This window comes from Monodon monoceros, unplaced genomic scaffold (genome assembly GCF_005190385.1).
Source record: "Monodon monoceros isolate NGI ecotype Baffin Bay Population unplaced genomic scaffold, NGI_Narwhal_1 Super_Scaffold_19, whole genome shotgun sequence".
NCBI lineage: Eukaryota > Metazoa > Chordata > Mammalia > Artiodactyla > Monodontidae > Monodon > Monodon monoceros.
The window spans coordinates 15,316,191-15,326,894 of record NW_021703775.1 but is presented as its reverse complement, the minus strand read 5'-3'; the positions used below and the strand labels follow the sequence as shown (position 1 = coordinate 15,326,894).

The 10,704-nt window shown below is 38.9% G+C and overlaps 1 pseudogene; it reads left to right on the top strand.

Moving 5' to 3' along the window:
• The first annotated feature begins 7,898 nt into the window (after positions 1-7,898).
• LOC114901130 lies at positions 7,899-8,181 on the top strand (annotated as a pseudogene).
• Positions 8,182-10,704: the final 2,523 nt, after the last annotated feature.

Below are 10,704 nucleotides of genomic sequence, written 5' to 3'. Positions count from 1 at the left end.
TTTAACTTATTCTATGGGGCCAGAATTATCCTGATACTAAAGCCAGACAAAGACACTACAAGAAAAGAGAATTAAAAATCAAATTTATTAATGAATATAGATGCAAAAATCCTGAAGAAATTACCAGCAAAATGAATCCAGCAACATGTTTATAAAGTTACACACCATGACTAAGTGGGCTTTATCCCAGGAATATGTGTATAACATTAAAAAAAAATCAATAAATGTAATATCCCACATTAATAAAACAAAGGGAAAAGACACATAATAATCTCAATTGACACAGAAAAACTTTTAACAAAATCTAATAACACACTTTCATGATAAAAATACTCAGAAAAATAGGAATAGGAAGGAATTTTCTAAACATAATAAAGGGCATTTAAGAAAAAACTACAGTTAACATCATACTGTCATGAAAAATTGAAATCATTTCCCCCAAGATGAGGAAAAAAATAAGATTGTCTGCTGACACAATTACTATTTAATGTTGTGTAGAAAGTTCAAGCCAGAGCAATTAGGTAAGAAAAAGAAATAAAATACATCCAAATTGAAAGGAATAAGTAAAACTATTTCTATTAGCAAATGACATCTTATATTAGGAAAATTCCAAAGAATCTAAAAAACAAACAAAAAAAAACCCCATTAGAGTTAATAAAAGAATTCAACAAAGTTGGTGCATACTAGGTCAACACACCAAAATTGGTTTGGTACATTAACAATGAACAACCCAAAATGAAACTAAGAAAACTATTCCATTTACATTAGCATCAAAGAGAATAAAATATGAATATATTTAACCAAGGAGGTGCAAAGGCTTTTACATTGAAAAGTCCTAAACATTACTGAAAGAAATTAAAGAATATATAAATAAATGGAAAGGCATCCCAGATTCATGAATTAGAAGACTTAATATTGTTACATTGGCAATACTGCTCAAGGTGATCTACAGATTCAAGGCAATCCCTATAAAAATTCCAATGTTCTTTTATGCAGAACTGGAAAATCTTATCCTCAAATTCATATGGAATTACAAGGGGACATAAATAAATAAAAACAATATTGAAAAAGAAGAACAAAGTTGGAGGACTCACACTTCTCTACTTCGAAACTTATTAGAAAGCTACTGTAATCAAAATAGTGTGGTACTGGAAAAAGGATAGACATATAGACCAATAGAGTAGAAGTGAGATTTCAGAAATAAACTTATTTATCTATGGCCAATTGGTTTTCAACAAGGGTGGACCAAGAACATTCAATGAGGAGGTAATAATTTCTTCAACAGATGCTACTGGGACAGCTAGAAATTCACATGCAAAATAATGAAGTTGAAACAGTACCTCAAGCCATGTACAAAAATCAACTCAAAACGAGTCAAAGATCTAAATACAAAAGTTAAAACTATCAAACTTTTAGAAGAAAACCTAGGGGTAAATTTTCATGACCTAGGACTTGGCAATGGCATCTTAGATAAGACACCAAAAGCACAAGCCTCAAAAGAAGTAAGAAATAAATTAGGCTTCATCAAAATTAAAAACTTTTGTTTTTAATGAAAGTTATCAAGAAAATGAAAAGACAACTTACAGAATGAGAGAAAATATTTGCGAATCATATACCTAGAAGAGTCTAGTATCCAGAATACATAAAGAACTCTTATAACTCAACAACCAAAAACAAACTACCCAATTTTTTAAATGGACAAAGAACTTGAATAGACATGTCTCCAAACAACATATACAAATGGCCAGCGAGTACATGAAAAGATGTTCAACATCATTAGCCATTAGGAAAAAGCAAATCAAAACCACAAAGAGATGATACTTCTTATGCCCACTAGGATGGCTATTTTTAAAAAGAGAAAGAAAAAAAAAAAAGGAAAAAGATGTGTTGTTTAGAATGTGGAGAAATTGGAACCCTCATACATTGCTGGTGGGAATGGAAAATGGATCAGCCACTATGGATAACAATTTGTTGATTCCTTAAAAAGGTAAACATAGACTGAGCAATTCCACTCCTAAGGAATTGAAAACAGATACACAAATGCATGTACATATATATTCATAGCAGCACTTCTTAATAGTAGCCAAAAAATTGGAATAACACAAATTTCCATCAACAGATGAATGGATAAGCATGTTATATACATACAATGGAACATTACTCAAATAAAAAAAAAGCAATACAATATAGTATTGATACATACTATAATATGATGAATCTCAAGAAATATTTTGCTGAGAGAAAGAAGCCAGAAACATAAAAGTTCACATATTATTTGATTCCATTTATATGAAACATTCAGTATAGGTAAATTCATACGGACAAAAACCAAACTAATGGTTTTGTTCTGAGGAGGTTCGGGGGAGAGAAGAGCATTGGGAAGTAACTGCTTAATGAATATGGGTTCCTTTTTGGGATGATGAAAATATTTTGGAATTAGATAGCACAATATTATGAATGTAAGATGCCAGTGAATTGTTCATTTTAAAATGGTGAATTTTATAGTATTTGAATTTTACCTCAATTGTTAAAGAATAAAAAGTATTAAAAATAAATAGAGGAGATGATACAAGGTTTAGAGGTGATAATGGGAAGTGTAGCAGGAAAGAAGAAAGGGAGGTGAAGTCTGGGATAGAATGTGGTACATATTTGAAAGGGAGAAAAGAACATGAAACATGTGAGAAAAGAGAATCCTGGCTTCCTTCCATTCTGCCCCCTACAAACTATTTCATATACTGCTGTCGGATTTACCTTTTTAAAACAAGTATCTGAGCATCCTGATACTATCCCCACAAGTTTCCAGTTTAGAAGCTTTCATTGCACCTACCCCCCAACTCTTATTGCCTCCATGGCAGCTGCTCCAGTCCATCTTGGTCTACATTTTCTTCTCTGACTCTTGAAGCTTGCCCTCCCCACTCCACTCCCCAAGCACCACGTGCTCCCACATTTTTTCCACTTCCTGAGCCCCACAGGATTTCTCACAACTCTGTGTCATTACTCATGCCGTTAATCCTTTTGGATAAATCTTACCTCCCCTCAGGACTTAGCTCAACTGCCATTTTTTATGACTTTGTTCCCAGAATATCTAAGCTTATGGTAGTAGAAAGAACACAGACTTTGAATACAGCCAAATCTAGGCTCCAAAAGTTGATACATATCAATCACATAATTTTGGGCCCTTTATTTAACTTCTGTGAGCCTCAATATCTTAGTCCATTCAGGCCACTATAACAAAAATACCACAGAGTGGGTGGCTTCAACAACAAACATTTATTTCTCACAGTTCTGAAGTTTGGAAAGTCAAAGATCAAGGGGCTGGCAGATTCAGTGTCTGATGGAGACCCAATTCCTGGTTCACAGATGTCTGTCTTCTCGCTTTGTCCTCACGTGATGGAAGGAGCAAGAGAGGTTTCTGTGGTCTCTTTGATGATAAGGTCACTAAATCCCACTATGAGGACTTAATCCTCAACAACTAATTAGCCTGAAAAGTCTCCACCTCCAAATACCATCACTTTTGGGGGTTAGGATTCCAGCATATGAATTTTTGAGGGGGCACAAACATTCAGTCCATAACACCCAGTTTCCTTATCTATGAAATGGAATTAATATCACATTGAATTTTTGTGAAGATAAAATTAAAAATCTAGGCAGAGGTCTCTTTACCTGGAAGATATTAAATACATACTTTTCTACTCACCTTCCCAATGGTCCATGAAAAGTACATGCTATTGTAATGGACAAATAATACTCCCTCGAATGTGTATGATGTCTTAATATTTCAAAGCACATTACTTATAATCTCTCGTTTGATCTGGAGAAGAATTATTGGTATCCATTAGGATAATGTGAGTTTAAAAGGACAAAATTTAGAGTCCAAGTGACTTTAACGATAAATAAATGTATAATGTTTATTTACTGAAGTTCCAGAAATGGAATAAAGTCCACACAGGGCCTGATCAGTGACACAATAATCTGGGTTCTTTCCAAACTCTCATCTTCTCTCCTTACTATTGACTCTATCATGTGGCTGACTCTCCTCAGAGTCACAAGATGCCCACCAGTGACAAATGGAAATATAGCAGGAAGATTTTCTTTATTGAACATAATACCCTCTCTCTTCCACCTGCCTGGACCAAATTAAGAGGTGTTCACATTAGACCAATAACACCTGCCAGAAGGACGCACACTGATAGGTTACACCCATCATCTGAAGCAGAATGGGCTTGGGGGAGCCAGTCTTAGTATCCACCATGGAAAGTATGCAGTTTCTGCTCCAGAAAGAAAATGACATGCCCTAAATCACACAGATCATTAGTGTCCAACCTAGGATGGAAGCTCAGATCCCTGACTTCTATTCTCACCACATAGAAGCTTAGATACCATATGGGTTATTTTGTTTTAGGCTTCCAAGTTACAGATAGCTTCAACTCAAAGTGTCCTAAAAAGGAGAGTGTTTATTATATCACACATAAAGGAGTGCAGAAAGAAATAAGCTATTCGAACCATGAAAATACATGGAAGAACCTTAAATGCATATTGCCAAATGAAAGAAGCCAATCTAAAAAGGCTACATCCTGTATGATTCCAACTATATGACATTCTGGAGAAAGAAAAATTATGGAGACAGTGAAAAGGTCAGTGTTGCCAGGGTTTAGGGAGGAGAGTGGAATGAATAGGTGGAACACAAAGAATTTTTAGGGCAGTGAAAATACTTTGTATGACACTGTAATGGTGGATATAGATCATAATGCATTTGTTAAAACCCATAGAATGTACAACACCAAGAGTAAACCCTAATATAAAGTTTAGACTTTAGGTGATATAATGTGTCAACATAGGGTCATGGGCTGTAATAAATGTACCACTCTAGTGTGGAGTGTTGATAGTGGAGAAAGCTGTTGGGAGAGGGAAGAGGGGCTAGGTGGGAAATCTCTGTACTTTCTGCTCCATTTTTCTGTGAACCTAAAGGTCTCTAAAGCACTGTGTGTGTGTGCATGTGTGTGTGTGTGTGTGTGTGTGTGAAGGAAAGGCTCTAGATTTTATTGATTTAGAGACTCAGCAGCATCATCAAGGACATCAAGAAACAAAATGTGTTTCTTTCTGTCTCTTCATTCTACCTTCTTCAACAGCTCAGTTTCGCCTCCAGGCTCAATACTCACAGAGCAAGGTGGTTGCTGGAATTCAAAACATTATATACAGGGGCTTCCCTGGTGGCGCAATGGTTGAGAGTCCGCCTGCTGATGCAGGGGACACGGGTTCGTGCCCCGGTCTGGGAAGATCCCACATGCCGCAGAGTGGCTGGGCCTGTGAGCCATGGCCACTGAGCCTCCGCGTCCGGAGCCTGTACTCCGCAACGGGAAAGGCCAAAAACATTACATACACCCAAGACAATAGCCGAAGGAGAGAAAGCACAATGTTCTCTGGAATCTCCTGCTCAAGAGCAGAAACTCTTAAGGAGACCTCTCCTTTTGGTTACTGGCCAGAACTGGATTACAAGCCCATCCTAAACAAATCACAGAGTAAGAGACTAAAACCACCAAGTTTTAATCAGAATTGACCCAGAGTCACGTGGATACCTGAACTTAAATCATGGTTCTATTTGGGAAAATAAAAAGAATTGGGGAATAAATAGTCAAAGGAAATGAACAATTTCTGCTACAGAGAATACTCCTAGAAAAGCTTACTTTCTAGTGGGTATTTCTGCTCTTTTCCCTTTTCCTTCCCCCTGTTGGCCATAGGCAAAAGCCCAGATGAAGTAGGTCCTGTGGTTGACTGAGGTAGTGAGCTAACCAAAACTTCAGAGGACTTGAACGCGGAGCCAAAGAGGATTATTTTTGTTGTTGTTTATATACCTGAATAAGCAATAGACCAAGCCACTTTCATAAACGTTTTGGAGTAAGCAATTTTGAAAAGTGACCCATTTTCTTTAAAACTTAGTGGTGTATTAGATAAAGCTACAACTTGCATCATCAATGACTTAGCCAGGGTCTCTGCGGTCTGCTCACAGCACTGTGATATCTGACACTCTTCAGCTGATAAGAATCCCATCAGAAATGTTAACCATACTTTTCTTTTTGGTCCTTGTAGCCCCACACCTTTAATGACTCCCTAGATTTGGAGGATAGAATCCAATCTTCAGAGTTCAGTTCCTCACTTCTCAAGAAGAACTGCTCATTCCTATGTCAAGGAGAGTACAAAGCCACATGACAGCTAAGACCCATCTTCCTAGATCAATCGCTCTCAATTTGACCACTCATCAGAAACATCTGCACAGATCTAGCAAAAATATGCCAGAGTCCATATCTCTAAAATTCTAATTCAGTAGAACAGAGGTTTACTAATTCAGTAAACCACAGGATTGAGGCAATAAGTTATATTTTCACTTATTAAAGCAAACATGGCTATTGTATGGAGGACAGTACAAAAATGCATATATATATATATATATATATATATATATTTTGTTTGTTTGTTTGTTTGTTTGTTTTTGCAGTACGCAGGCCTCTCAATGCTGTGGCCTCTCACTGCTGTGGCCTCTCCCGTTGCGGAGCACAGGCTCCGGACGCTAAGGCTCAGCGGCCATGTCTCACGGGCCCAGCTGCTCCACGGCATGTGGGATCCTCCCGGACCGGGGCACAAACCCGCTTCCCCTGCGTTGGCAGGCGGACTCTCAACCATTGCGCCACCACGGAAGCCCAAAAATGCGTATATTTTTAAAGTAAAAGTATGATTATTACAAAAATGTGTGTTGAATCTTCTATCAGAATTTTCTATAGCTACTTCAGGCTATTACCCTGAAGATATTCACTACCTCTTACTGGCCATTAGAAGATATTTAAGAAAAAGTTTGAAATACTTCCCAGGTTAGGAGTAATGCTCCTCCTCAGAAACATGGCAGGTGGAAGAGTGTTTTATGATGACTGTATGCAAAATTCATTACGCAGTCAGTGCTTAATAAGCCTGAACTTTCAGTCTTAAGATGGTACAGATGTTTTTTATGGTTTAGTAAAAATCCCTTCTTGAAGTTTACATTATCAAGTTGCAATATTACACTCTTCTGTCTTCTTGACCTTTCTGCAGCTGGTTCACTGTTTGTCCTTAAAACTCCTCACTCCACTTATCCTGAATAAGTAGGGATGCTGTGTCGTAATCCACAATCAATCCACATAAATAAAACAATTCAGCACAGATGTGACCTGAATATACATTTAGAGTCTGCTAATTGTGCAAAGCGGTGGCACAAGGTTTCAAGGTCAAACAAACCAGCAATGAAATTGCTCTGTGGAAAAACACAGAGGGGTCAATGCTGCTGTTTATTATTAAAATTGTTCTTTTGCAAAGTTGTAGAGAGTTCTCCACTCTGCAGACATTTCATAACCCATACCAACTTCTTTTTCCTCAGGTAGCAATGAGAGTAGGTTTAAAAAGAAAGGCTTAATTGCTACAAAACCACAAAAAGGTAAATTCAGTCTAGTCTAAACCCTCTTAGAGACAGAAAAATAGAAAGAACACAGACTTTGAATTTGAGTGAAGTTTGAAATCTGGTTTAACTCCTTATTAGGATAGATTCTTGAGCACTTTAACTTAAACTATAATGCCTCTTCTTTGTGATATGGGTCAAAAACTAGTATTTGATTCTGATTTACAATAAGAAGCAGAATTAGCACAGCCTGCTGGCTCCTTCTCCTAAGATCAATGGTACGTGGGGGAACTATTGAAACTTAGAAACCTGAGGAATAAGAGACAACTGTGGGAAGCACTTGGAGAGAGGGAGAGCTGTTTGAAATATTGCGTAGATAGGAGATGGGGTCCAGCCAGTGGGATCAGGAAGGCTAAATTAGGAAAAGCCCCTTTCCATCCCTGACGCCGCCGAGATCGCACGCGCGAGGCTCCTCTGCCGCCGCCAAGATGCGCTACGTTGCCTCCTACCTCCTGGCCGCCCTTGGGGGCAATACCTCCCCCAGCGCCAAGGACATCCAGAAGATCCTGGACAGCGTGGGCATTGAGGCGGACGACGACCGGCTCAACAAGGTCATCAGTGAGCTGAACGGCAAGAACATTGAGGACGTCATTGCCCAGGGTATCCACAAGTTGGTCAGCATGCCCGCTGGCAGGGCTGTGGTCGTGTCTTCTGCCCCAGCAGCAGCAGAGGAGGAGAAGAAGGAGGAAGGAGTCAGATGACGACATGGGATTTGGCTCGTTTGACTAGAGTCCTGCTCCCCTGCAAATAAAACCCTTTTTATGTAAAATAAAACAAAAAAGAAAAAAAAAATAGGAAAAGCCCTTTGAGTCCAGCTGTTGCCTTGAGACCAACAATGCCCACTCCTTAAAACTCAGCATGGCTGCACAGAAGCTCTCAGAGAGGAGCAGTGAAAAGTAGCCCAGGTATTCAGTCCCCTGCCCCTTTCTTCTCAAACCTCAGTGGGGAAAGTCTCCTCCCCAACATAGGGGTGAGGAGAAGCAGCCGAGAATAAAATGCTCACTGAAGAGCTGTTCAGTGTAGAGGAAGAGTGATGACCTGTGCTTTTCTGTAGTTCTTCACATGAGAGCTCTCCCTCTTCTCCTTTGAACTCACCTGGGTTGTCACAAAAAAGCGTTCTGATGTTCATCCTTTTATCTTAACAAGGACCTTGACAACAAAGAAGTACAACCACTTCAGAAGAAAACAGTGAAGTAAGCTCCAGAGATCAGCTGTACAACACAGTGCCTACAATTAATAGTAAGGCATTCTGCACCCCAATAGTCATTAACTGTAGATCTCACATTAAGTATTCTTACCAAAAAAGGGGGTGGGGTGGGGATACAAGGAAGCTTTTGGAGGTGATGGATAGGTTTATTCCCTTGACTGTGGTGGTGGTACTGTGAGTGTATTCACCTGTCCAAACCCACCAAATTGTATAAATTAATTATGTGCAGTTTTTTGTATACCAGTTATACCTCAATAAAGCTGAAAAAACAAAAGAAACAATGAACTATATAATAGATACCATCACAGGCAGAGATATTAAACAAAACAGACCCACACACCTATGGTCAGCTAATCTACGACAAAGGAGGCAAGGATATACAGTGGAGAAAAGACAGCCTCTTCAATAAGTGATGCTGGGAAAACTGGACAGTTACATGTAAAAGAATGAAATTAGAACATTCCCTAACACCATACACGAAAATAAACTCAAAATGGATTAAAGACCTAAATGTAAGCCCGGACACTATAAAACCCTTAGGGGAAAGCATAGGAAGAACACTCTTTGACATAAATCACCACAAGATATTTTTTGACCCACCTCTAGAGAAATGAAAATAAAACAAAATAAAAATAACAGAACAAGAAATTTTATAGTAAATATAATATCTGTAGGGGCTTCCCTGGTGGCGCAGTGGTTGAGAGTCCGCCTACCGATGCAGGGGAAGTGGGTTCGTGCCCCGGTCCGGGAGGATCTCACATGCCGCGGAGCGGCTGGGCCCGTGAGCCATGGCCGCTGAGCCTGCGCGTCTGGAGCCTGTGCTCCGCAACTGGAGAGGCCACAACAGTGAGAGGCCTGCGTAAAAAAAATATATATATATATATATATTATATTTTATATTATAAAATATATATTTTATATTATATATACTATAGATATTATATATATATAATATCTATAATATTGATATGAAACAACATTTAAAAAAATAATTTAAGATATCTAGTTAGAAATATTGGGTATGGAAAGACAATTTTTAAAATGAACCAACACTGCACAGCAAAAAATTAACTTTACCCAAAGAGATATTTGGTCTTTGGGAAATAACCTGTAAATGCATGGAATTCCCCAAATGAAGGAAGTGTCTTTGTTATTCCTGATGGTCCCCTTGAAACTGAAAGTTTATGCTAATAAGATGACTCAGGGTGGGGGCTGCCCAGAGCAGAAAGACCAACCTTGCAATTAGAGGGTTGGTTGGTGGGTGGGGGGGGGGGGAGGGGGGGGGGGGGGGGGGTGGGGGGGGGGGGGGGGGGGGGGACGCGGCGGCTGGAGATTGAGTTCAATTGTATGGGCAATAACTCAATCAATAATGGTTATGTAATGAAACCTCAATAAATACTTTGGACACTGACACTGGGCTGAGCTTCCTAGGCTGGGAGTACTCTGCGTATGGCCACATACCAAAGTCAAAAGGGTAATGAGCCCTAAGGACAACAGAAGTTTTACATTTCGGAGCCTCCTAGTCCCAGATTCCACCCTCTGCATCTCTTCCTTTGTCCAGTTCTGATTTGTTATATTTTTGCTATGATAAAACTATAATCATAACTACAACACTTTCCTGAGTTTTGTAAGTCATTCTAGCAAATTATTGAATCTGGGGAAGTCCATGGTGACCCTTGAACTTATAACTAGGTAGTGTGAAGTGAGGGTATCCCTGGGGACGCATAAACTTGCAGCTAGTGTCAGAAATCCTGGGCTGACTTGGCAGTCTGGAAGACTATGCCCTTAGTCTTGCAGTTGGGCTACCTATGAGTAAATACACTGGTAAAGAAAAAAAGTGAATACAGCAAAAGAACAAATTACCAGGTGGTAACATCGTGTTAAAGAGTTATTCCAGAAAAAAGGAGGAAAGGCAAAAAACTGATAAAAATTTTAAGTGCCAGTGTCTGAATACTAGGAATCACAGAAGGAAAAAACATCCAATAGAAGAAAATATTTGGAGGAATAATTGAGTTAA